Source organism: Pseudorca crassidens, chromosome 10 (genome assembly GCF_039906515.1).
Source record: "Pseudorca crassidens isolate mPseCra1 chromosome 10, mPseCra1.hap1, whole genome shotgun sequence".
Classification (NCBI taxonomy): domain Eukaryota; kingdom Metazoa; phylum Chordata; class Mammalia; order Artiodactyla; family Delphinidae; genus Pseudorca; species Pseudorca crassidens.
The window spans coordinates 88,183,927-88,211,764 of NC_090305.1; the positions used below are offsets into that span (position 1 = coordinate 88,183,927).

At 40.8% G+C, this 27,838-nt stretch overlaps 1 protein-coding gene across 15 annotated transcripts in view; it reads right to left on the bottom strand.

The window, feature by feature from the left end:
• The window catches only part of FOXP1 (forkhead box P1), a 596,348-nt gene that overhangs the window by 312,937 nt on the left and 255,573 nt on the right, over positions 1-27,838 (bottom strand). For 13 of the 15 annotated variants that reach the window (XM_067755190.1, XM_067755188.1, XM_067755202.1 and 10 more), the window contains one exon: positions 12,669-12,729. The exons of the other annotated variants lie outside the window; for them this stretch is intronic. The gene's annotated coding sequence lies outside the window, so the exon portion shown is untranslated. The remainder of the gene's footprint in view (positions 1-12,668; positions 12,730-27,838) is intronic. 15 annotated transcript variants of the gene reach the window in all.

Sequence of the window (27,838 nt, forward strand, 5' to 3'; positions counted from 1 at the left end):
CACAGTGCCAGGAATCAGTAAGCACTCAATAATTATTTACTGAATAAAGGACTGAACTTAAAGCATCAAAGTTTTGGAAAAGCTCCTGAGCCCCAGATCTCTCCATGGGATTTCGGGAGCATCAGAATGCCACTGGCCTGGCCTTGCAGGATTCTAGCACTCAGATCTAAGCTGTAATGTAGCACCCAGCGAATTACTCTGTAAATTCTAGCAGAAGAGCCAATGGTCAAGCAACCTCCCCATAACAGGATCCCTTCTCTAGCTGCCCAGCACCTTGGACTCCCCCATCCCCACTCCTCGAAACACCTGCTGCTCCCGAAATTATGAAAACTTAAAAGAAGAAATATAAACAGCCTCAAGAAACAAAACTTCTGGACTTCATCTGTAACGAAAGAATTGAACAAGAAAAGAACAGACATACACTTTTTTCTCTTCTATGATTTAAGTGATAACAAAAAATGATAAAACTTGGTGTTGGCAAAGTTGCAGTGAAATAAACATTCTCATTCAGTATTGGTAGAAGTATAAATTGGTGCATTTTGAAAAGTACACTGATAACATGTATGGAAAATCTATAAGAATTCCATCACTTTTCTTCTAGAAATTTCCCCCTATAGAATATATCTAAAGAAATGGAAACTGATAAATGTTTGCGCACAGATACGCCTACTGCAACATATTATAGAAAAACTGGAAATGACTCCCACACTCAACACTGAAGAAGAGTTAATTAAATTTTATTATATCCAAAAAAATGATGTACTATGCAGTCATCTGAGATATCTTTATGACATGAGAAAATGCTCACCATGTAATGTTAAATTTAAAAAATGGATACACAATTCTATATACTGTATGACTGCAATTTTGTTAAATATGTGTACATCCAACGAAAAAGGAACTGGAGAAACTATATGTTATCCCCAGGGTCTGGATTCTTGATTATTTTTACTTTTGTGTTTGGTCAACTTTTCTACAATTTCAAATTCCCTATAATGAGCTGGCTTTTACACTTGTAATCAGAAAAAAAAAAAAAGAAGTTTACAAGAATTTCCTATTCTATGTTCTATTACTAATAACATTATAAGAACTAAACTAACGAAATTATATGACCCTTCAAGGTGACAATTCTATATTGGTCTTTATGTGTTTTGATCCCACATAAGGAAATAAAGAGTAGATGTCAACCCCATTCCAGAACGAGGGGGAGGAAGACTTCAGAGCTAAGAAGTTCCAATCAGGTAGACAGTGTGCACCTCAAAAACAATGACCAGCACACCTTATAATCCTTTTTTGTGTCTCAGTCCTTGGAAAAACACATGTCACAAGGGAGTGGCTCAATGGGGTTAATCAGTCAGATAAGGAGAGAGTGGACACCTAAATTCTCATGCTATGTACAATACTCAACTATTTAAAAAATGCACAGTAGTTGTCAACTGGCAGAAAGATTCTAACATTTACACATATCTTCACTAAATATCCTTGTTAAGAAAAAATCAGGCTTCAGAGGAAGGACAGAGACAGGGAGCGAGAGGAAGGGAGGAGGAGGGATAAGGAGGAAGAGAAGAAAGAACAGGAGGCAGAAGAGGAGGAAGATGGAGAGAAAGGAGGAGAAGGCGGAAGGGGAGGGGGAGGGAGGGGAGGGAGGGAAAGTGAAAAGTGGGCATTTTCTGAATTAACATACTTAGATGCTGTTTTTCATATTTAATATTTTTAAACACTTGTAAATGGTGTAATTTCCCTTAACACAGCTGGAAAAAGGAGAGTGCGTTGGAAATGAAACTTAAGAAAGGGCAATCTACATAAAAAAATACATTTTGGTTTTCATCAGGTCTATTTTTTTAAACAGTGAACTTTTTAATAGTGAAATTTTAACATTTCCACTTGTTTTTGATATTGTATCATAAAAGGAAGGAAGAGGTATATTAGAAGACAGAGAGAATCCCAAAACAGGCAGCTACAATTACGCAGTGGCCAGGGGAACACCTTTTTCCTTTTCTGGGTCTCAGTTTCATCTTCAGTAACTTACAAGGAATTGACCAGAGAAGGCTAACATTCCTTGGTTCTCTCTGAAGTTATAAATCTAAGAATACTTCATTGAGTGGCCATTTGGGCATCTCAGTACTAGATAGGGGAATGGCCACAAAGGCCAGAGGTACACAGCTCAATTTTAAACACACCATGAACCTCCCAGGAACTCAATAAATACGCGTTGCCTAAACAATTAATGACAGTACCCCCTAAGGTGTGGCATGCAAGTAAACTTCAATTTTATACTTTAAAAGCGGTAAAGACATTTGAGTTTTCCAGAATAAACTGACCAAAACTCAACCAAAGCAAATTTTGGAGATGCAAATGCAGGCAAACTAAATTAATGGCTTGCTCTGGGAAAAGAGAAGGAGTGATGTTTGGGATAACGCAACAAAGAGAGGATGAATGGCTGTCCCTTTAAAGGACACAAAGTTCCCTGCTCCCACGGTGGCCATCATTAGTAACTGGAGGGAATCAGAAGACCCATCCTTGCAGGAATAGATAATACAAGAATGGAAATCAGCAAGATACCCTAAAAATAAGACCGAGATACAACGGTGATAACATGGGAAAACACTCATGATATTTTAAGGGTAACAGCAGGAAACAAAATAGTATATACAGTACAAGTAGTACATATAAACAAATCTATATATACAAAACACTGGCAGGATACAGATAAAATGTTGAACTATTTAGGTGAGGTCACCAGTGAAATTTTTCTTCCTACATTTTCATCCCCTTCTAATTTCTTTTAATGCCATTTTATCATGAAAAAAATTAAGAAGTACATTTATCATCTTCCACAAAGAGAGGATACTCTTACCTCACCCGATACCACCTTAATGGTATTTAGTATCTAAACAGTGACAATGCATGTTTTTCATTATTTTACCTACGATTTCCTAGATGCTCAAAGATTTGGGATCAGCCTAGAAATCTCGAAAATGTTCAACTGTTTCAGAAGTTTTGAATGAGCCAGAGTCTTTGATGCTCTTACTTAGTTAATGTGAAAGATGGATGAACCCATCAAAGACTACCTATATTAGTATAAGGTAAAGATGATAGACGCACGTGTGGCTCAGGCACCAACTAGTACTTTACTTATCTAGAGATCAGGTTAACCACACCAAGCTGTGATGTACTTTAGACGATTAAACACAACGTATTTTAAGTTCGAGATGTAAATATACGTCTCCTTTCACCCCTGCCTTTTATTTGTATTTAATATCTGAACCACCGGATTAGAGAATGAGTCGCATGGCGCAAAATGCACAGGATTCCATCAGGAAACAGTGAGTTTTTCTCTGATCACTTCCCACAGGCTGTCCTAGGACCTAAAGGTCAGAGCTAGACCCTGTCTGAGTGGGGCTGCAAGAGGTGGAGGCACAGGTGATGATCTTAACAAATAAAGAGTGCCGAGCGGGCACTATTCCCGGAAAAATCATTCTAGATGCCTAATTTCCAAAAGCAGACAGGTAGCTGTATGAAGCCAGGAGTGAGATTCAACCATTTTTGACTCCTGTTAAGGTTATCAATGACTTTCATGTTCAGAAACCCAGTGGTCAGTTCTTTGTCATCACTGCTTTTGACCTCTGCACAGCACTGTATACAAGTGCCAATGCTCTCCTCCTTTAAACAATGTCCTCAATGGGGTTCTGGTTCTCTGGAGTCCCGGAGTTTTCCTCCCATCTTTGACCTCTCCTCCGTGTCTTATGCTCAAACCTCTTAATGGCGTTGGCTTCAGAACCCACATCCTGGAGCCCTTCTCTTCTTTATCGACACCACTGTCCCCCACCTTGGTGAGCTCACCTAGGTTCATGCCTTTACTGACACTTAAGACATTCTTATAAAGCCTCAACGTATAGCCCTAGCTAAGACATTTATAGACCCACATATCCAAATGCCCACTTGATATCTCAGACTGAGTGAGAAATAAGCGACTCCAACCTCACATGTCTACAGCTATACTCCTGGTATCCCCTGCTTCCCCTGTCCACTCTCGACAAAGATGCTTGGCTGGACCAAACTTGAATCAGGCTTCTGAACCCATCTGTGTGCTTCCTTGTAAAGCCCAGTTTTAGCAAGAACCCTGCTCAGTCAGTTTAACCAGAACTCTCTCACCTTTGATATCTGATCACCCTTGATATCTGATTGGGTTCCTCACTCTCCACCATCCTCCAGGTGATGTCGAGTCACCCTAGATTATCTGCAGCAAGAATCTTGTTAGATCAGTTTAGCCAGAATCCCCCCTTACTCCCGATGTTTCCTTCCGGAAACTGTCCATCTACTGACCCCCCCCCCCCCCGCTTCTTGGCTATAAATTCTCACTTGCCCATGCTGTATCTGGAGGTGAGGTCAGTCTCTTCTTCCTCCTATAAAACCTCACTGCAGCGTTCCCTACACCTATCGAATAAAGAAGGCACTACCGTCTCTAACGAGGGAAATTAAGTAATTTTTTCCTTTAACACCCCCAAACCTGTTCCCCCACAGGCTTCCATATTTTGGTTAGTGGCAGCCCCATCCTTCCCGCAGCTGCTTAAACTGAAAATCCTCAGTCTTCTGACTTCTTTCTTTCTAACCACAATCAATCCATCAGTTGATACCACCCCATCACACGAGACAAAAATCTTCGGAGTAATCCTTGATACAACTGTTTTCAAACTTCACATCCATTCCACCAGGACATCCTTGGATTCTACCTACAGATAAATTCAAAATGTAACTACCAAACTAAACCCGTTAGAATTTCATAAATCCCCTGCCACCTCTACTGCCATACTGATCCTGGCCGTCACCCTGTCTCACTGAGAATTATCACAGCGGACTCCTAACACGTCTTCTTGCCTACCATCTCACCCACCCACTGTCTACTTTCAGAACAGCTTCCAGGGATTCCCTGGTGGTGCAGTGGTTAGGAATCCGCCTGCCAATGCAGGGGACACGGGTTCGAGCTCTGGTCCGGGAAGATTCCACGTGCCGTGGAGCAACTAGGCCACAACTACTGAGCCTGCGCTCTAGAGCCCACAAGCCACAGCCACTGAAGCCTGTGTGCCCTGGAGCCCGCGTGCTGCAACTACTGAAGCCTGCGCGCCTAGAGCCTGTGCTCCGCAACGAGAGAAGCTACTGCAATGAGAAGCCCGCGCACCGCAAAGAAGAGTAGCCCCCGCTCGCCACAACTAGAGAAAGCCTGTGCACAGCAACGAAGACCCAACACAACCAAAAATAAAAATAAATAAAATAAATTTTTTTTTTTTTAAAAAAAACCCACTTCCAGAGTGATCCATTTAAAGCGTGACTCACATCTTGTCCCATCTCAAAGCCTATCCACGGCTTCCTACTTCACTAAGAGATTAAGAGTCCCATGAGCCTTAACGCCCTACTAGGTCTGGCCCTGTTGCTTCTTGTCCTTGTCCCCCACTACTCTCCTCCTTGGATGACTTTGGTTTGGCCATAGTGGCCAACGTACTCTTTTGAGAACATGCCTTGTCTTTGCTCAAATGCCTGTGCTTCATTTAGACTTACCCTGACTATTTACAGTTGCAATCCCCTTCCCTCTGGCAACTGGACCTCCCTTATCCGCCTATATTTTCTCCACCACACCTGTCACCTCGTATTTATTTATTATGTTCCCCTACCTGTCCACACCCCCTAATGCCATAAGCAGAGGTCTTGTCGCTGTGTCATTCACTGCTCTATTCCCCATCAGCTTGAGCAAAACTGCCCAACAGAAATACAATGCCTGCCACACAGGTAATTGTAACCATACTGGAGAAAGTCAAAAGAAACCGTGAAATTAATTTTAATATTTTACTTAATCCAATGTATCTAAACTATGCTCATTTTAATGTGTAATCAATAAAGAAGAGTTATTCAAATATTTCACGTTCTTTTTTCCATACAAACTCCTTGAAAGGCTTTGTGGATTTTAAGCTTACAGCATGTAAGTTTGGGCTAACCACATTTCAAGGGCTCAGTAGCTACATGTGGCCAGTGGTTTCAATATTAGACAGTGCAGCTCTATTCTACTCTATTTTTTTTCTGCTCTATTGTATACTTATTCTATTTTTCTTTTTAATTCTTGGGCACAGCCCACTGAATTGATTTCCCAACCCACAAATGGGTCCCAAAGTGGCCTGTGAAAATCACTGCTCTAAATAAACTTTAAAGAATGTCATGTGTAATGAATGGATTTTAGGACACTTCCTTTGGCCTCCAGCGACTGCTCATGATACTTTAAAAGAGAAATTGACTTCCAGAAATGAGCGGGCTGGAGGAAAGGGTGAGGAAGTGAATATCCATGCCAGTCCATGAACCGAAATCATCAAAGTCCATATCCAATGATGCAAGATTTTTTTTAATTAAAAGGTAATTTTATTTATTTTTTATTTTATTTTATTTTATTTTATTTTATTTTGCGGTACACGGGCCTCTCACTGCTGTGGCCTCTCCCGTTGCGGAGCACAGGCTCCGGACGCGCAGGCTCAGCGGCCATGGCTCACGGGCCCAGCCGCCCTGCGGCATGTGGGATGTTCCCGGACCGGGGCACAAACCCGTGTCCCCTGCATCGGCAGGCGGACTCTCAACCACTGCGCCACCAGGGAAGCCCAATTAAAAGGTAATTTTAAATAACTCACTCCACTGTCAGATGATTAACAAAACATCTAACTACCTGTAATAATATACCATATACATGCTAATATACAAGGGAAAGTCTGCATAACCTTCACACTTCAAAAAGAGTGCATCTGAACAGAGCACAAATACTTCAAGTTTTTCATTTTTCTCCCCCTCACTCTCAACCCATGCAAAGGCCGTGGAAGTACAATAGTTCAGATCAAGAACAGAGAAGTACAATAGTTCAGATCAAGAACAGAGAAGTACAAACTTAAATGATTAATTTCATTTTCCGTTTATGAAAGTCCTACTCACCAGCAGACTTTTAAAAAGACACCATCAACTTCAAATCCAAACTCAGCCCTGGGCAGAAGCTGTCAACTTCTAAAACAGACTCAAAATAAGGATTCTACCATTGATATACCATTTCCTCCTTTAAGGTCCTGGATGTTACTAGATACATTAGAAAGCATGTACTCGAGGTTGCCACAGGTGTGCTACCCTAAACAGGGTTTTGTTTTTATACATTTTTGAGCTTCAGTTTTTCTCTGAGATATTTGAATTGCCAAAGCAAGGCAATACTTCCTACATCTCTGATAAGCTGTTAGGTTTTCACCTAAGCTGAGAACTTCTTCCGAGGATGCTCAAGGTAGGCAGTTTCGATATTTGTGCCCCTGGCAGATGAAAGAGCAAAAGCGTCATTTAAAAAACATGACTAGAACCATGTGTTATTTGTATTTGTACCGTTCGCTGTGAAAAATATGGCTACTTGATAACCGTTGCAAATGTTGTCTTCACTACAAAACTCGCCTTCGTGTACATTTCAACAAGTGACTTCTGCTTGAAAAAGAACTCTATTGAGCATATTTCTCTGGAAATCAATATTTAAAATTTATTTTCTTCGAAACGAACATTCAAGAGAGACAGCTCTTGTTTACAGAGTTACTGAGTTTAGCATTATGGCTAACAATGTTTAAAAACAGCTAACTTAAAATGCAAACATTTAAATTCTGAAGTTTAACTGTTGGGAGGCCAAGTCTATTTCTATGGAAATATAAACAGCATGAAAACAGTAATTTTCCCCCCAATGCCATCCCTTGTGAGAATATTTCAGGCCACCATTTGGCTGGATTTAGGAGTAAGAACTCATACAACTCTGAGGTTGTAGGACAGTTAAAAATTTAAATGCCTTGAAGGAACCTTGAAGACATTATGCTAAGGGAAAGCAGTCAGTCACAAAAGACCACATATTGTATGATTCCATATATGTGAAATATCCAGAAAAGGTAAAACTCTACAGACAGAAAGTAGATTTGTTGTTGCCTGGGGCTGGGTTGAGGGGATTAACTGCTAGTTGGTATGGGGTCTCTCTCTGAGGTGATGAAAATGTTCTAAAACTAGATTGTGATGATGGTTACAAACTCTGTGAATATACTAGAAACCACGGAACAGTACACTTCAAATGAGTGAACTGTAATGTGTGTGAATTATATCTCAATAAAGCTATTAACAAAAAATTAACATGCCTAATAACATTCACAACCACACTGGCATGAAAGATACAAGGAAATCAAGTTAGTCTAACTTAGCTTTCTGATAATAATAAAATACATAAATTCCTGACACCCTGGTCTCCGTGTTAGAGAACACTTCCTCATAGCAACCAATATTTGCCCTTGCGAATACCTGTCACCATCAGCCATAATGTCTGTCTTCCCCTTTACAACATAAACTCCAGGAAGACAGAGACGGTATCCTGCTTATGCAGTGCTATAATCCTAGCACCTAGCACACAATCATCAATAAATACCTGCAGTAAGAATTAACGTATATACACATGTCGCATGTACATTTGTATGTATGTATGAGTGAATGAAATTACTGGACTGAGGCATTTCAACCAATCAGGTTGCTTGTGTCCTAACTGTCGCCTGAAATCTGTTCTCCAATTCTCCCATGCTCCTGGCTACCCAGCGAGAGACATTTCCCAGCAGTCCTTGCAGCTTCTTGTGAAATGATCATAATCTTACCAATTAAACGTCAATGGATGTGATGTGTGCAATTTTTAAATCATTTGCTTCAAAGAAAATTGCTTGCCTTGGACTTCACTGTATTTCAACCATGTAGATAAGGACAAAGGCCCAAAGCAGAGAAGCACAAAAGAGAAAAGAACCCATCCAGTCAAGCCAGACGGGCCAGATTATTAGATGAGACAGGGAAGTAAACTTCTATTTGATTTAAAGCCATTGTATGTTGGAGTCTTTATGTTATATCAGCCTAGTCTTAACTCTGAGTGTTACAACCCAGGCATGGGTATATGAGTATGAAGGGGAGGCAGGATGGAATTCAACGCTTAACTAAACTGACTAGTCGTTTCAGCCAACGTGGTCAGCTGGTATCACTCTTTCCCAGTGTCTTTATAACAACTTCATGAATAGGCAAATAATTCAAATGCTTAATGCTATAAAGAGGTCATTTTGAATGGATTTCACTCGGAATATCGTTGTCACTAAGTAAACATTTGAATCGCGTAAATATACACTTTCAAAAGAACCAATGAATACATTTTAAATGGCTGGATGGCTATTTTTAACTTTGTTCGTAACCAAGAAATCATTTGTAATATGTTAGACACGATGAGTGAAGTCTATAAAGATGCCGTATCGCTCCTTAATCCAATAAAAAAATAGCTCAAATTGGGGGTGGGAGAAAAGCTGCAATGATCACCCTTCCTTTTAGATTGTTTTTAACTTTCTCATTAACAAGCTGACTATGAAACTGAAGCAACACAAAAAAATGAAGTTTGAAGATGACCAATATTTAAAGAATAACCATTTAACTGTAATCTATATGAGCTTCATGATCATCATCAATTAACTCCCACTGTCATTCAGAACTGAATCCAAGACAATGCATTTCACAAACTGGATTTGAAGTTTTAGCAAAAACCTGTGTGGGTGAATTGCAAATGTTTGGGGGAAGCAGGGGGAAAAAATGACACAGAAACCTATAATATTAAACCACCAAACCACGGCAGCCATGATAGAATGGCATCAGTATAATTGCGACCAGAGCAAGTTGTCCTTTTAGCTCCAGTCTTGATATTTCATATGACCTTGGATAAGTTACTAATGTGACCAGTTTCCCAGTTTGTAAAGTGGGGATTATAATAATTACCGGCTACCTCTCAGGGATGCCAGCAACCAGACCCATTTTGTAAAGCGCTCGTATCTACTTGGAAGAAATTGTTCGATCACTACCAAGTATGATGAGTGTTATTTACGATCTTTCAGAACTCTGAAGCTAACTTGGAAAAATGTCTTCATCTGCTTTTCTGAATTTTCCTGGCCACTTTTATGCACGTAACCAGTTGTTCCCAGAGTGCCACTGTAGGCACATTTATTTGCACTTATGCTGACTGTTAATGAGTCCCAGATTTCGAATTTGGGCATGCCACTGACTGAGGAGCTCCTGGTATCTGAAATCTCTATCCTTTGAGTAGTGTGTAAGGCGGTGCTGGTCTCTTGACCATCACTGGACAGCACAGTATCTTTGTTTAAGGTTTGTTCACTGGGAAGAAACACTAAGCATTCTATCCATTTTATAAATTTTTTTAGATTTTATATTTTTAACAAATCTTTTTTTCCTTCATGTATAAGAGGTCAAGATATGTAAGGATTAGTTTTTGAAGGATCCTTGAGCTTGTTAAAAGGTAAAAGAGTACATGTAAGTTATTATTTATTTCTCTATCTTATTTCTAAAAAAAAACACAAAAGGGAGTCAAAACACAAATGGAATTGATATTGTAGAAGAAAAACAGTTAATAATATGTTAATTGGGAGTAGGAAAAATGAAGTTGACTTAAAAGCAGAATATCAACAACAAAAAGTTGAAGTTAAAAAATACTACTAAGCTTAAGCAAAAACTCTTACTCTGAGATTCCTAGCAGTCAAGACAAAAAGAAAAATTAGATGAATTCGTTGTTCAGCTTCCTTTGTTTTACGAAAGGAGGCATCAGGATGACAAAATTTTTCTGTTCTCCTTAAATTTGACAAAGGTTTCCTGATTTGCAGGATACTGTATAATACACCATGTTCTTGACAGTAATTATAAAAAAGCTTGTTTTTTCCTCCACATGGACTACTTTTCCTAGTCAACTAATGACAAATTCCTGAAAACATTTTTTCCCCAAACTTGCCCTTGACTCATGATATCTTTAACCTTGAACAGTATCATGGAATTGGGAAAAATCATACTGCACAAATGCAAACATTTTCACGTCATGGGTGTAAGCAAGGTCATCATAATGACATCAGTCAGGAGAGAAATAATTTATGCTTACAGGTGATTCCAAATAAAACAGTGACAACCTACTCATTAAGCCCATTTTTTGGAGCTGGAGCGATAGTTCATCTTTTCAACCACTTTTCCAGCTTTGTTTCATCCCAGTTTTTAGCTGCACCAGAAACCTTTGCTAACAGCACAAAATGAGTTCAGCACCTGGCATGGCTTTCAATGAGGAACACCTTGGACTGAGATCTTGCAGGGATCACAGAGACCAGAACACACAACATGCAGCTGACTAACCGTGGCAGAGACAAAATGCCCACAAAACAGGAAATACTGACTGGACAGCCTTTTAAGAAGGCGGCTGTAGAGCCCTGAAGTAGACTAAAACTGAGAAACTGGGAAGTGCTTTGCCAGAAATCATGCTAGGTAGGACCTGAGAGCCCCAATGACTGGTTGTAATCAACCCGTTCCACGCCAGAACATCTGAAAGGTAACATATCCTCTTTGGAGGACAGCTAGGTGCTTCCCACATGGTTTAATTTAAACAACAAAGATAGTGAAATGAGGAAAGTTGGTTGGATTTTTGGGGGCCCAAATCAAATGTGCCAGAATGCAACTGGAAAAACAAATCCCTACCTTGATAATGCCTTCTAGAACCCCCAAACCCTGGGTGAGATTAAAAACAAAACCGATCTAAGAATCTTCATATTATCAAAGTTTCACAAAAAAAACCTTGCTCAACTGAAGAATGAGAAGTCTGTATCTTACAAATTCATAAACTCTAATTTGGTAAGATCTGAGCAAAGGCTTTGCGTCGTAACCAGGCTGGCAAGTAAGTGTTTTAAAGCAGACCCAGATCTATCTACTCAATCAAATGGAAACACCATTGGCCAAGATTCAAAAGTAAAATGAAGACGCTTGCTCCTTGAGAAACATCACACTTGAAAGTGACCTGCAAGATGAACTTGAGGGAGGCAACCTCTGCCCTCACCGGAGAGATACTTTGGCAATTAAAAAAAAAAAAAAATGTAGCCTCCAGAACCATTTTAACCAGAGTGCTTTCTTTGCCCCTGCTCCCAGAAGTGAGTTTGAGAAAATTTAACTTAGCTTTAATTCATCAAGCTACACTAGTCTCTGTGAAAACTTCTAATTTTAAAATCAAGTACTCATTTGATTTTCAAGCAAGGTCAAGAGAACAAGGCAGATGAGCGCTGACATCACAGGGACATGCCCCACGCCACACGGCAGTTACATCAACGCGGCGTGTTGCTATGGTGCCTGACGATTAATTTCTGAAAGAAGGGATTATAAACCAGCCAGATGAACATCCATCGGATGACACCACTTCGGCACAGAAGACCGACATGCGTTGCTCCTGTTTGCAGCAAGTTAATTTTATGAATCACCACTTTTGTGATGTGAATATTCCTTTCTAACTTTAAACCTAACAAGTCAACAACCAAAAAAAAAAAAAAAAAAAAAAATTCGACTTCCACAAACGGGGAAAGTGATAACATTGGGGGGGGGTGGAAAATGTGAATATCTGAACCATTTGTTAAGAGCAATCTTTTCTTTAAAGGCTTCCGAAAATATGCTACATGCATACTGACACACAAATAAATACATGTATATTTGATAATTATGTAGATCCGAAAAGAACTGAATTAAGATGCCTAGAAGTTGGTAGAGAGAGTCCTAGATGTAATTCCACTAATCATATGTGCATTTACCTTTTTTGGCTTCTGTAAAGCAATCTTCTGTTATAGTCACCTCAAAAGGTCACTTCTTACCCTGAAAACAAAAGAGAATATCAAAATCTGAATGTCAAGACAAAGTAGCAACCACCTATTTGCCTGGGAGAGATGCAAGAAAACCAACCAAAGAACTCAATTCTATTTCATGGCAAAAGACTCTCAGAGTTAATAAAGACCAGTGTCAAGACCTCCACTTACTGGACCATGTGCCTTTGAGCTCTTCAAGACTATAACAACAACTTGGACGGAAAAAGTCAAGATGAAGCGTTTCACATTTTGCCTTTGAACTTTTTCTCATCTTGTTGTCTGTCAATTTATTTCATTTGGAATAACATGTGAGTCATAGGCCTTTGTTTTTGGAAACCAGACTGCTACTTGAACGTGTCTTTGTTTGGTTAACATCCACGACATCTCTAATTTCATTAAAGCAGAGGCTTATTTTTTTCCCCCTTTGCAAGAGTGTTAGTTCTTATACACAAGATGCTTTATGCCACTCTGGACCTTTCAAAATGAATAAAAGCACCACAATTTTCAGCTTGCGGAGGGGTGGGGGGGTTCATCGGTGGGTGAAAGCTGTTCACACAATGTTTTCCACTTAGCATACTTTCTACCAGACCTACTAAGTTCAATAAAAATGGCTCGTGTCAGATGAGATCAACAAGCGAAATCAAGCTTCCTAAAACACAAAGGAAGCACGGTGCGCATCTAACTCCTGCATCTGCATACTCCCTTATGCAAAACAGTGTATAATCCTTTAAGAAACATTACAAGCTGCCTCTCTCTGCCCATGTAACTGGGATCAACATATGGCACAAGTGAAAAGAAAAACATTTGTTTATTAATTTAGATCAAGTAACCAACAGGGTACAGGATTCATTCCACATCGATTGACCAGATGCTCATATATACATATACTTTCTTAAGATGGTGAAGTCATACCATCTTATTACTAAAACGTTAATATCCTTTTGCTTACTCTTCAGAACAATATGTCATAAAGTGGTTTAAATTTGATACAGAATATATCTCTGCTCATCCCTCGGCTGTTGGCCCTGAATGTGGAAAGGCAAACATCACTGACAAGAGTTAAATCTTATTTCACTAGGGCTAGAAATTTGAAAGTGGTACTTTGGTGTGTACTATCTTTGAGGAATTGATCGGAGGCCAATTTATGACATTTCCACCAGCAAGTGTATGCAGATTCTTGCCATTAAGATTGGGAAAAAATGCAGGCTCTGAGTGAAATCATAATTTTCATGTTTACTGTAAGAGGAAATTGGAGGTTTTCACCATAAATGTTCACCATTTGGGTGGGGAAAACCCTAGCTCTGGGACTTGAAATTACTGTTTTGCAACCTGCCCCAAACCTTTTTGTTTTGACACAAAACAATTCAAATCGAAAATGAAAATCGTGTGCTTTACTGCTGAGGTGTGTCGCCAGGGATTGGTTTCTCCAGCGGTGAGAACTTGGTTAGAGCGCAAATGGTGATAAGAAAACAGAGCTGTGATGGTCGGGTCCTCGAGGTAATGCTGAGATCTACAAAGCAGCCCCGCCCCACGCCAATAAGAAGAGCTCATGAGACACGAGGCTCGGCAACCGTCTCACACAACAGAAATTTCCATCTCCACCACTCATCCAATCTTAAATGGAAAGTAAGTGAACTCTGGCAGACCCTACTCAATTCAGGGCAAGAACGCCCTTTCTCCCTCCTTTTCACTTGAGATGTTTTCTAACGTGTGCACTCTAAGCTAATTTTCATTTTTATCTATTGAGTTGCATCTATTTTTGCATTTTTGGCAGTCAGGTCTGTAGTATCAGACTTTGCAATGCAGATAAGATTGCACTGCAAAGATCACATAGGCCTGGCAAACAATTGCACCTTATTAAAATTTAATGTTTGTGACAAACAAACAAACAAACAAAAAAAGCTGCTGAAAATGCTTACTTTGAATAAAGTTATCTCTAGTGTTGTATTCAAACCTGCAGAACATTTCCAGGTAAGTACTGCGTCTGTTTCTCTACTCACCTATAGCTACCTAGAACAGCAGGTAAGTGAACATAGAGCAAAAGTATAAGCTGGTTCCCCCTCACAGATTTTATAAGCGTAATTTTTCCCTGGAGGAAAAAAAATTAATAATAACAATATTATACAATTGACCCTCCAACTTATAATCACTAAAGCAATACAAATTTGGCTACATTTAATTTTTACTTAGACATAAAAAATTGGCAGTGGGATACAAACCCTATTTTTTTCCATTTTGAAGTTCCATAAATTTTAATGCAAATGTACATTTGACCACTCATTAATTTATTTCTGTTGATTTTAGTTTTTAGTATACATTAGCAAAGTAATCTAAAAGATATTTTTCCAGCTTTGCTGAGAAAAGATTAATAGTTCAACAGCTGTTTGCCATCATACTAAATTAAATGAAATGTGTCAATATAATAGACAAGAAAATTAGGGAGTAGTTCTGGGGCCTGAGTCTGCCTCATTACTAGCCTACAAGAGTCAGAAATCAACAACTAGGAGAAAAATCTGCATTTCATTTTTTCCAGAGCATAAAACCTCCATTTCCAAAACTGCTATTAAAAACAAAACAAAACACTTCACCTTATCAAATATATCAACGACATACCTGCATGCTTACTGGCAGCACAAGCACCAAAACTAAAAATTAAACAATTATGTAACGCTTTTAAGTTAAAAAGAAAAAGAAAAATATTGCCCTGCAGCCCCCTTGTCTCCTCTTAGAAAAAATGCAGGCACCAAATGAATTTCATTTATTTTTTTTCTTTTTCTCTCTGTCTTAAGTTTCCTATTGGTTTTAGGTTTTTAAAGGTGAGCCAGGGATACGGTAAACAGAAATTACTTATTTTCCTTGATGTCATTCTCTGTACAATTAAGATCCTGTGAACACCAGAAACTGTTCTGAGTGTGGCCTCTTAACTATTGTTTGCGATAATGTTATTTACCTAAAGCTATTTGTTGACCATAAAGACCTTGACCACGACATTACTCTTCAGCTGAGATCCCTAGGTTAGGAGACTAATGTACCTTCCTCTTCTCCTCTGTCTGCCCAGTTCCCCCTATTCCCCATTAGGAATTTCACTCTCTAGACCCCTTAGGTTACTACAATGCTTCAATTTCATACTTTCTATCAGTATATTTGCCCTTAATTTAACCAGTGTGATCCTGCCAGTTGGTATGGCCTAGCTGGAAACGAGGTGCAGGTAAAACATGGAGGTGTGATTTTATTTCACAAGAAAAATGAACAATATATGCTCTTTTTTTTGCCATTAAAAATATTTCTCCCTATTCTTTCATGGCAGCTCAAGGAAAAGATCTGCATCAGGATTTCAGCATTATATTTCATTTTGTACAAGCATACAAGAGACTGTGAAGGACAGCCACCTTATTTCATTGCAACCTTCAGTCCAACGAATGCTGGCTGAGAACCTACTGTGTGTCAGTGTCCCTGGGATGTGAGGATGATGAACGCCAGCTCCTGCGCCATGACGAAGGTGGCAGTTAGGAGTTTCATCTCTGGCTAGAGCAACCCTTCTCTCGAAGTCCAGAACCGGGGTTCAAACTTCCCATCCTCCCAAATATCCCCATCAAATGACATATACTTCATGTGAGAAAACAGAAAATCTCAAAGGGCCAATTTCCAAGAGATGGCTGTCTCTTTAAACCTGTGAATCTTAACTCATGTGGCTTTTCTGTTTTCTTTTTCAAAGATGTCCTAGAAAAACAAAACTATCTTCAACACAAACTCGACTAGCTGAGAAATGATAATACAAGGGTCACTTCATTTTCTTGCACTCAAGACAAGAAAATCCACTTAGAAATCAACCTTCTTTTTTTTTTTTTTCCCCTCGGCTCTAATAACTTCAAATACTGAGTCAGGCTTACAATAAGAAAGAGGAAGGAGAGAGGGAAGGAAGTGAGAAAAGAAGGAAGAAAAGAAGGAAAGAAACAGGGAGAGTACACGGGGCGGGGGTGGGGGGGGGAAGGAAAAGGAAGTAAATTAGAAAGAAAAAGAAAAGGAAAACTGTTGTGTCGAGCAGGTCTCTGGGACCAGAGGCGACCCTGGCCATCACCCAGGTTTGCTGGTTTACAAGGGGCCACATCTCCTTTACTTCTCTTTATCAGAGAAAAATCTACCACAGGGGATCCGTCACTGCCCCTACGTCCCCCTCCTATTGCTGCGAGGAACATTTTACTTCCCTTCTCCCCACCCTCTGGGACCGTCAACTAAATCAGAGGACCTAACTTGGGGTCCGTTCTAGTAAGAAGAATCTGAACTACTCTACATGAAGCAAACCCCATGGTACAGGCAAAACCTGGCCGAGGCTTTGCCTGTGGAAGTACTTCAGGCCCCCCGCAACTCCATGTTGGCCCATCTCATTTGGAAAACACCACTCTCTCTTACCTTAAAGGAAAGCAAAACCTTGGTCATGGTCCTGTGAAAATATTTTATAGGTATCCCTTAGCAGGCTTTAAATGTTGAAACTTAAAAACAATATTTGCTGTTTTCTCTTTGAAGCTCTAACAAAGCCTTTGTTTTAGATTTACGCGGAGTGTGTGCAACAAGAGTTAATAATCAAATCCATCCCAGCCCCCATAGATGTTAAACAAAAAGATAAAAGAAATGCAAATAGCTATTGTCATGGAAAGTTAAAGTACCTGTCTGTATTTTTAAGTGAAAACTATTATCTCTATCAATCAAAATTTAAGAATACAATAGCGCTAATCACAGAAGGTGCTCTGGCGGAGTTACTTTTCCTCATGAAAAAAAAAAGTATTCTTCCCCTTAAAAACCGAGCATAAAAGTCATATACTTACAATTAGACAGGGTATTTGTAATTTTATTATTAAAAACCTTCAGCGGCCTCACTGCTAACAAATGCTTCTAAGTCTCTAGACTGATTTGTACCTAAGAAGACCCAAGTCCCTACATATTTTAATAAGGTTGATGAAATTGGATTCACATTCTCACGGTTTCCGACCTGCGGGGGAACAGCACACTCTTCTGTTGAAAAGAGTCACTCAAACAGAGGCAACAGTTAACTGGCAATGAAAACTCCTTTCAGACCCTGGACACAATTCCTAGCCTCTGAAATATCTTTACATAGGGCATATCTTCCCTTGGATGGCTCATCCTTCTTAATTGTGGCCATTTAGTTTTGAATTTCTCACACGATTTCTACCATCATACCCCAGAATGATCAAAGTGCACAGCGTGTCAATTTCTCTAGGTCTCTCTCTTTTTTTTTTTTTAATTTCACTTTTAAAAAAGACTGGATTAAGACCCTGAACATCGTACTTTCTAAAGACAGTACAGGAACAAAAAATATCAAGACCCCGGATAGTAAAACCAACAGCGCAAGATTAAAATTCCTAGAGTAAACAGTGAAGCCAGGATGCCATTATGCAGGCTGAGCCTGGATGCATGTCTCCTCCACCATGGGGCCAAGAGGCTGTCATCTTCCCCCCAGCAAGATCAGATTTCCTTCCCTCCCAACCGCCGCTCTGCACAGCACGGCCAACATCTCCAGTGTGCTATTAATATCAATGAAGAGACGATTCGATTTCCACTGAAGAAAACCCTTCCTATTCCGGCACAGACTTTCGGGGAGGACCCTGGCCTGGGGATAGACAATACAGCAGCAGAGTTTCACTGCTTTCTTACAGTTCGGTCTCACACACTGTTTGAAGGCTTTTAGCAAACAATGGCAGCATTATCTGCAGGACAGTTACAAAACAGGATTTGTTAGGACAAAGAATAATAAAGCTGTTCTCTTTCTCTCTCCCCATCTTCCTCTCTCTGCTTCTCTCCCCCCTGCCCACCCCCACCCCCCGCAGTTCCCAAGAGCCTCTCTCTGCCAGTTGAAAATTCAGCCACATTTCCTGAGAGGCACCTGTACTTGTCTATTTCAACGCCGCCAAGCAACTGACAACGGCCCAGGAACCGGGACCAGAAGAGCAGGCAAAGTAGCCTCTCAACATTTGGAAAATGAAACAAAAGTATCAGCCTTGGCTTCACACACACTTACCCGTGCATGGTGAGGAAGGGAAGCTTTGGGGCCGGAGAGGCAATTTTCACACAACGGAAGAAAGTTGAGAGTTTGTAAGGGAGAAAGTACAGGCGCTGGGAAGCCTGCGAGCTCTCAGGGCTCCCAGGCTGGCGGCAGTGTGAGGAAGGATTGAAGGTATGTGGGCTAAACACAACAAAAGCCACTGCCTTACTCTAGATTAAATATGCAGGAAGAGGCCCCTTTGCATAAACACAAACACTCAGCAAATGAATAACTGGCTCAATCAGACGCCCGCTGTGCCTTCTACCTGTCCTCTCTCTGACGGGAGACACTGCCTGTTCCAAAGGACAAGGACTAAACAGGAGACAGTTAAATGTTCTGTTGCTATAATAACAATTAAAATGAATTGCATTCATTAGTAATTAAGAACTCACTCCTGGGTGGGGGGGGGGGGATGTATGGCAGAGGGCGGGCAGGGCAGGGGGACATGGGGAATACAGGGCTATTGTTGTATCTCTAGCACTCCAAAAAGAACCTGGCCTAAGACACATCAGCAGAGTTTTACTGTAACTTGAATTTAGATCTCTAATATTCAATGAGAGGTTTGAACAATCACATGTTTTCGGCCACAATTTAAGGTCAGAAATACACCTCTTGTTTCTCTGCTTTGCCCCATTATAAACCGATCCTTGTGAGTCTGTACCTCCAGAAAGATCCGTTGCATCTATGTGTGAATATTTACACATATAAAATATATACACACATACATGCACATATATGTACATGCATATACGTGCGTATATATGCTCTCACACAGAATATTCACACTATCTAATTAAAGAGAATAAACCAAACAAAACGTGTCCCTTTACACTCTTTAGTTCACTAATGATTTAAGAAAAACAATTTGAGTCTTCCAAAAATACATCCCAAATGCCTGCCTTTCAAATGTCATCAATCCATGACCACTCATTTAAAACCATTACCCATATATTAGAAAGAATGCTTTTAACTGAGTGGCCTCAACCACTTATAATTTCAATTAAATAACATAATTACAGTCAACAATTTTCTCCATTTTGGCAGCAAATATGCCATACCTCAACATAATTTGTCCTTAGAACCAAGGAATTTAAGCAAGAGGAGAAACATGCGGGCACTAGGAATTCACTACTGCATTTTCTCAGCTCATGGAGTCAACTCATACTCACCCCTAACCTCTTACTGTATGGTCCAGTTACATGTTGGTCTTAGTAACTTAATTATTTTTTAATAACCTTTGCAGTATTAAATGATTTCATTTGAAACATAAATAAGATTACGTTCGTCTACGTCCTTTTAATGCCACATAGGACTTTGGGGGCAAATCCAGCACTGCTATTCCATAGAATGCGCCTACATTATTACTTGGACTGAAAAAGGGTAGGTCACAGGTCTTTCACAGCCTCAGAGGATGTACCACGATCACGCTAGCCAAGGGAAATAAGGTGGCTTTCTATTTCCAAAGTGGGTTTTATTTTATTAACACCACACTGTCTCCTGGCTATATCACTCTGCCCCCAAAGCAAAAGAATATTACTGAAAAGTTTTAAAAAACTGTGACATAAACAAAAAAAAACGAATCTTAAACATATATTATGGTATAATACAGAGAGAAAATCTGGAAATTCCCAAAGTCCCCTGAAATAAAATACAGGTTCTTTAAGAGGGGGTCCCCAAGAAACTCAAGATGCCTATTCTCTTCGCTGTTTTGTCTTGAAATGACCTTCCAAGTCAGGTGTTAGATAACCCTCTTGCATAGACTATAGTGATCTAACCTCGATGCAAATAAACCACAGAACAAAATTTAATCAGTATATCACTGGGAAAAAGGCCTTTGTCCATCCCAATGGAGCTTCTAATGACTGTTTTGGCAGTTCTAGCAGGTAGTTATGCTTCCCAGCTCATCTATGTCTCATACTGGTCGAGCAAGCTAATGGAAATGCTGTTAGTGGAATCCAATATTAATGCTCTGTATCGTGCAAACCTGGATGCAACTGAATATATTACACAATTATAGGTAGTATCTAATTCCATAGGTATTAGATACTGTCCTCGAAATTAATATTTTAATGAGGATAGTGAAATAAAGACGACGATCCAGGTAAGGGATCCATGCGTTGTGGCCCCAGCTAAGCTCCTTGCCGCCAGAGCACTGGATCCCTGAGCAAACAGCGCAGACACAGGGATTGTGACAAAAATCCGTATGCAAGCTTTACATGCTGAGTGACACATACTGATGCACAGAGTCAAAGATGTCATCCTCACACAAGCGCCACTCGCTGCAAGCTTGAGAGAGAATGAAGGGGGAAAATGGGGGGGGGGGTTGCAGTGAGACCTCCAGAAAATAAACAGGGTGTACGGTTTCAAAGGGTGAAGACACAGACATTTCATTGTTCAAGCCAATTATCAGTGGAAAATAATAACAACAGATGGATTCAGAGTCACTGACTTTTCATATGCACTTCATCTCGGCGGAACAGATGATAAAACGCGGAGAGCTATCTCAAAAAGGCAAAACATCTTTCAGTAAAAGAACTCTACAGTCCAGATGGGGACCTTCTAAGGCTGCTGATTATCTTCTTATAATGTTGTAAGATAGACTTACTAAAACATTTCAAGAACTGATCAGATATGATGCGTACAATGGCTTCATTATTGGAAGGAGTTGCCTCAGACTTGTGACTAGACCAGGCAGAGATTTCAATAAGGTTAGGACTCTAAGTTTCCTGTTTTCTCATCAGGGACCACAGGTTCCAACTAAAACTGGAATCTGTGCACAACAGGAGAATAAACCATGGCCCAAGGATCCTACATTTGGGCTCTTCTCTCGTTTGAGCAGAAGGAAAAAAAAAAAAAGGGGAGAGATAAACTGGGACTGTGAAAAGGACATTAAATTATCCTAAGCATTCCATCATGATGGGAGAAAATTAGCTCCAAAGCAACTCCTTATTAAAAGCATTCAGTGATAAAATATCATCCTTTATATACAGTTAGAATATCTTAAATATACTTTCCACGGGTGACTGCAAAATAAAATGTGCTTGTAGTAGGAAATAAATATAAATTTCAGGGACGGTGTGATAAACAGTTCGAACAAATGCCAAGCGAACACACAGGCAAGACCCACCAACCGACCCCAAAGCATTCCCACTTAACTTATATATCAGCAAGTCAGACTCACAGGTAAAACACAATAGGTAAACCACAACCTGACAACTTGCTCTAAGAGGAAACGTTAAAATCTCTCATCAGATAAGCCCCATTATTACTGGAAGAACAATGTAGCTGTTCTGTCTGTCTGTCTCCATCCATCCATCCATCCGCCATCGATTCTATTACCTTCATTATTTTGCAAAAATCTCTGAACGGAAGTAAAATATGGTTGAAGTTACTGTGCTAAGGAAAAAGAAAAGCTGATCTTCCTGCTATTTACTAACATACTTAACATTTAAAAAATATTTTTATGAACACACTGTTGACTTCACAAGTTTATAATGTAAGTAAAAAAAAAAAATTTTTTTTAAGAGCAAGGCTTTTCTTTCAAAGGACTCTGACAAAAGTAAATTCGTAGCAGAACATACAAGCACGAAGAAATATCGCCAAGGGCCAAATTCTGCAACTGCTTTAAGAAGCAAACAAGAACACAAAAGACGTGTAATGCAACCATCTGGCTCGCCGCATACTTTATCAATGCCTCAACTTTCTCCCCCACCCCCCCCAGCCAGCCCACACCAATGCCACAAAACCAAATGGCTTCACTTCTGTTTCGTGCACAGCAAATTTACACAATGCACTCAGAATGCAAAAGTTGATTTTTACACATACACTCGTGTCTTAAAATTCTTCCTCACTTGAACCATCTTGTTGTCTTTGTTACTTATTTACAGTGGGGTTTCTTTGAAAAACCACTTGGAACTTCACTGTAATAAAGATGTCCCCACAAGGATCGATCAGTTTAGGTTCAGAAGAATCCCCCTTCGAAATCTTCATCTCCACTATCTTGTGCCTTCTGTGATAATCGGACACTAGATGTCGACGTCTGAAAAAAGAATGCTAAAAGTGTTCCAATTGCACCTTTACTATTTTTGTCTTTTTGCTCTAAATTGTAGGTTGTTTCCCTCATTTATTATGTGAAATAACCACACTCACTTTGAATCATTGTCCTTGAACGTCAGCATGCCCGCTGGAATTTTTCCTTATTCGGCTCATTCTACATTTACTGAGCAACTACTGTGGTATCAGGAACTGGCCGAACAATGGGTGATCAAAATCATCGTATCCCATATGACGACAGAAACTGCCTACTCCGGGAAACCAGCAACACCACATTTTATTAAAACATCTTCCACACCAGGTAGGCTGAAGCATCGTGTTCATGTACATATTTATGTGCGTAGATATTTGAAAAGTCACGGCACATCTGCAGGTATCCAGTTGCTTTCAAAGGTAGGAATTAAGACTTTTAATGGAAATCTCTTGCGGGTAAAATCAATATAGGTCGTCATAAATGGTTCTCACAAAGAGGCAACAATTAAAAACCACAATAACTGGGAACGAGAAGGCCTCACAGGCCAACTCTCCTCTCTGCTTTTCTGCAGGGGCAGGCTACAGGCAGGCGTTCTGGGTCAGGCAGGAGCTCTTGGTTGGAATCAAGATTTGCATGGCAGGGGCCACGTCTGGTTTATTTCTGCTTTCTTGCTGACAATGGTTTCCCCCTGAATCCCTCTCCACGTTCCAGGATAAGAAGGCCTTGGCTATTTTCTCAACGGGCTGATTTTCGGTTCCCTTGTGGCTGTTTCTGCCCGGGACCACAGAGGCTCCTGGTCGGGACAGCAGTGGTAATCTTAGGACACACACAGCGAATCCGGCCACCGGGTGAACGAATCCGCTAATTGTTTAAACCTGCAGTCGCGTCTGGCCACCAGTTGGCAGACACAACTCGTGGCTGCCTAGCAGGCCTAGGTTAGCACAGCTGGAGCCAGATGACAAGCTCTTGAAGACATTCTTCCCGTGGCCACATCTGGCTCCTGGAGGCTTCAATCTTTGGCGAAACATTCTGTTTGGTTTTTCTGGGAACGTTTAGGCAACAGATAAAACCAGGCAGATTAATCTTGACTGTGTGCATTTCAGTTTGGGACAAATTAACAGAATGTAAACTCCATGAAGGCAAGGACTTCATCTGTCCTGCATGCTGTCTCTTAATACAGAACAGTAGCTACACATGGTCAATGTTCAATAAATATACGTGGAATGAACACCACGAGTCGGCATGTAAGTTGAATAAAGAGAATCCTATATCTCACCCCAGCTCCTCAATCCCTCCGTTATATATACAATGGCTAACATTCCGGGTGCACGTAGAAAAGACCCTCAAAGTGGCTCCCGAGTTGCACTTTACTGTGGACATGTGCACCCAGGGAGAGACACTCAAGAATGAACCCACTCACACAGTCCCTATAGGTGGGAAGACCTCCCAGCAATCTTTCCCTGAAAATAGCCCTCTCCCAGTATTACCCACATCCCGACTTTATTAGTCCTTAAACTGCAAAACTTGGCAGCTACGTGCCCCCAGTGCTCGCGAGTGACCCAAAAGCAGCAGCTTACCTTTTGGCCACCAGAGAAATGCCAAATGATGAGGCAAATTTTCCTGGCTCCTTTTCATCCCATTTCCTTTCCCAGGCCTCTCTTCCTGAATTCTCTGACATTTGCAGATCCCAGCTCCCTTCTACACTCAACTTTGACCCATCTTTTTTTTTTTTTTAAAGGTATTTTAAAATCAGTATTAGGCTTAATTTACATACAACAGAATTCATCAATTTTATGTGTACAATTTGATGAGCTTGGCCAAAAGTATACAGTCTTATAACCACCACCGCAATGTTCACGACATAGAACATTCCCATCTTCCAAAGCTCACCATCGCTCTGGCTCCCACTAGAAATACACTAAGAAATGCCAGGATAATTTAGAACCCTGTGGGGCTCACCCTCTCGGCTCCTTAGCTGAAAAGGTTTCTGATATATACAGGATGCTGTATTAACACTGATACTAGGGAACCTGTAATCCTGACGACAATAAAGCTCTGCCGAATGCCCCCCAGAACTTGACAAACGAGGAGGGACATTTGGGAGGAGCCTGACGTGGCTGTCTGCGCGCGCGATGCTGCTTCCCCAACCCAGCAAGTTAACGTTCCTAAAACAAGAATGGCTGAAAAGCGGCAGATGACTCTGACAAACTCAGCATATGGTCTTCAACGAAGCAAAGCTACTCAGAAGTGCACCAGATGAAGCTGTTGCCTGAACCTGCTCCCCTTTCTGTCAGGTAAAGCAGCACAGGTGGGGATGGGGTGATTCTTTTCTGTTCACTCTGAGTTTCTGAAAGGAGCTCTGCGTCCACCCTGTGGAACTGGGGGAGGAACTGCTCACCTTGTAAAAAGTGGGCCAGGGAGACTCCTAGAATACCCCCAAAATGCCTCTCCTCCTTTGTTCCAGATTTTTGGAATTACTTTAAACATGGTTCGAAGGCCCTCCCGCAATCCCACAGTCACAGGGGGAGTTGAAGATAATCAAGGGAGAAGCGGCACGACAGGACACAAATGATACCCACCCAGTCCTTAGCTGCGAAGAGACTATAAAAACAACCAAAAGAAAACAGAAAGAAAATTTTTCTAATTAGGGAAAAACCCTGATGGCAGTTTTGGGGGGTCGGGGTGAAGGTGGCAAGGCCCAGGATGAATATCTTCATTTCTTTTTTGTTTGTTTGTTTGTTTGTTGCGGTATGCGGGCCTCTCACTGCCATGGGCTCTCCCGTTGCGGAGAACAGGCTCCGGACACACGGGCTCAGCGGCCATGGCTCACGGGCCCAGCCGCTCCGCGGCATGTGGGGTCTTCCCGGACCGGGGCACGAACCCGTGTCCCCTGCATCGGCAGGCGGACTCCCAACCACTGCGCCACCAGGGAAGCCCTATCTTTATTTCTTAATGCTGCCTGGGGCTGCTTCAGTTAAAACTCAGTAGTCTGTAAAATAGTACCGCACAGTAGAGTTTAGTCTAGAATAGTTCAGACCTTACAAGCACAGATTCAAGTTCAAGACTTCAAAACTCAGCTCTGCTGCTTACTGGCCTTGTGAACTCAGGCAAGTTACTTCACTTCTCCACCCCTCAGTGTGCTCATCCACAAAAAACGGGCTGAATGATAGAACATAATGCGCTTTCGAGGAATTAAGAGCATTAACATAAAAAAGTGCTTAGAAAAGTGCCTGGGGACTCCCTTGATGGTTCAGTGGTTAAGAATCCACCTTGCAATGCAGGGGACGCTGGTTTGATCCCTGGTCGGGGAAATAAGATCCCACATGCTGCGGGGCAACTAATCCCGTGTGCCGCAATGAAAGATCTCACGTGCCACAACGAAGATCACACGTGCCGCAACTAAGACCCGACGCAGCCCAAAAATAATAAAATAAATAAATAAATATTTTAAAAAAAAGAAAGAAAGAAAGAAAGGGAAGGAAAAGTGCCTGGCACATAGTGAGTGCTAAGGAAAAGATAGCCACTGTTATTTTAACCAGGGATAATGTAACTGAAGTAAATCTAAAACTTCCCACGCTTGATTTCTATCATCTCTACAAGTTGTTAATAATATCTGGTTCTGTGCCATGCTACAGGCTAGAAAAAAGGAAAGAACGTACAGCAGATTTTAAACTTAACAACACAGTGCTAAAATAAAATCAAAGTATTTATTTTCCTCCCTCAATATTAGCTGGAGAATCGTAAGTTTAAGACTGGGGTCTCACCGGTCTCAGTGGAGGGTAAATCATCAGCTGTAAGACAGCTACAGTCCAAGCGAGCGGCAACTGCTCGTCCCGCCAACGACCGAAAAGGACTTTGCGGCCATGTTCAAAGAAGGTAAGAGAAGAATCTGGCCTGAAACCCAAAGGTACTGAAACAGATTTTCTCGTACTTTTCAAGTCTGTGCATATAGATTCTGTTACTGATTTAGGGTCTTAAACAGTTTGTTTATTTTTTAAATGCCTTTCAGCTCACCTTTAATAACATGTTTCTTTGACTTGGCTGAACTATGCCTCAGAAGAATTACAAGCGGGAATACGGCTGGGTGAAAGGTTCAGTGAACTAATCCACACCTGGTCCATGTAAAAAAAAAAAAAAAAAAAAAAAAAAGCTCATATTTTCCATATAGAAACATGTCTCTTTATATGAACCAGGCTTTCTTTTATTTAATTGCTAAGGCACTTTCTACACCACACAATCTTGCATGAGCTTCTTCAGTGGGGTGGGGAAAAGGCCATAGGACCCCCACCCAGTCATTCCATGGAGTTTTATCAGTGACAGAAATAATAATAACAATAATAATAATACAGCACAAACCCCATTTAGGATACAAAGTGATAGATTCATTTCACCAGAAATTCCTTCACCAAGTTTTACCAAGGACCAAAAGACCAGCCTGTCCCCCCAGAAAACAGACCGGGGGTCAAATGAGACGTCTTGTGTCTTCATGACCAAAATTCAGATTTGTTCTACACCAGCCATCGTGTGATCCAGACTTTTCAGTGGAGGGAATAAGGCTTATATGGGAAAAAATCTCAGATGAGAGAGGAGAACAAACACATTTTAGAGCTGAAAGGTACCTGTGAGGGGATCTAGCCAAGGCACTCCCTCCTGAGGAGCAGATTCATTGTGTGACTGAGACCGCACAGGTGGTGTGGAAGAAAGCAAAGACAAGAGCCTCTGACTCCCAACTAGTGTGGAAAAGGGACGGCTGGAGAAGATGGCCGTTGGGAACATCAATCACGTCAGAAGGAGGTTTTGGAGCAGGGTCCTGTGAACAGCAAGAAGGCAAGACAAGGGACACAGGCATCACAAAGGTCCCCTGGACTGTGCCGGCCTGTTGCATATGAACTACAATCTAAACAGGCTAACTTTCTTCTAGAAAGTCATTCACTTCAGTGCTCCAGGTATCTTGTTTTTTCCTCTCAGTTTTATTCCTAAGAAAATGCCTTTTAATCAACTCTGGCTTGAAGTTAGTAGGAAAAGAGATTTTTC